This window comes from Elephantulus edwardii, unplaced genomic scaffold, assembly GCF_000299155.1.
Source record: "Elephantulus edwardii isolate Elephantulus edwardi_28Jun2011 unplaced genomic scaffold, EleEdw1.0 scaffold00144, whole genome shotgun sequence".
Lineage (NCBI taxonomy): Eukaryota > Metazoa > Chordata > Mammalia > Macroscelidea > Macroscelididae > Elephantulus > Elephantulus edwardii.
Window position 1 is genome coordinate 3571025 of NW_006399894.1, and position 850 is coordinate 3571874.

Sequence of the window (850 nt, forward strand, 5' to 3'; positions counted from 1 at the left end):
GAGGGACATCATGCTGGGTAGAGTGGAGGGACAGCGCAGGAGGGGAAGACCCTCTATGAGGTGGATTGATTCAGTGACGGGTACTCGGGATGGGTTTGTCAGAGGCAATGAGATTGGCACGGTTTAGGGCTGTTGTACATAGGGTCGCTATGAGTCGCAAATGACTCGATAGTACATAACAACAACAACAACAAATAATTAATATTCATACTTAAGTAGCATTTAAAATACACTAATAAATACATGTATATATCCATTTATATATAATAAAATATAGTATTTTAAAAATATGTAGTGACAAGATTTTCAGTTGTTAAAACTCACATCTTAACCTTGTTTTAAATCCATTATAAATGATTTGATATAGATTGAACAAGTTTTTTGTGTTGATACAATATTAATCACTGATAAAATGGATTTTGGTGTGTATATCCAGTCTGGAAGGTCTGCTACACTGGTAGTAAGAAGCTGCACTGCAATCCCAAAGGCACATGATTCAAATCCACCACCTATTTTAAAGGAGAAGGATGGGCAATCTCCTTCTGTGTGATTTATTAGTGTGATTTATTATCTCTGAAAACCTGCTGAAGGGTCAACTATGAGTCAGTCTGACTCACAGAAACACAACAACAACAACGTATCTATTCAAATAACTACATCTATTGGAATAGGATTCTGGAAATTTAAAATATTGAAACAGTGAGACTTTCAAATTGACAAATACTTGAATATAGAAAGAGATTAGAAATTTTCTCATAAATAATCCAATAGAAAAATGGGCACAGGATATGAACAGGCACTTCACCGAAGACGACATTCAGATGGCTAACAAACACATGAAGAAATGCTC

General features: G+C 35.3%; 1 protein-coding gene across 2 annotated transcripts in view; it reads right to left on the reverse strand.

Annotated features, from left to right (window-relative positions):
* GRID2 (glutamate receptor, ionotropic, delta 2) overlaps nt 1-850 on the reverse strand; it is a 2375079-nt gene that overhangs the window by 1747571 nt on the left and 626658 nt on the right. The gene's annotated exons all lie outside the window — the stretch shown is intronic.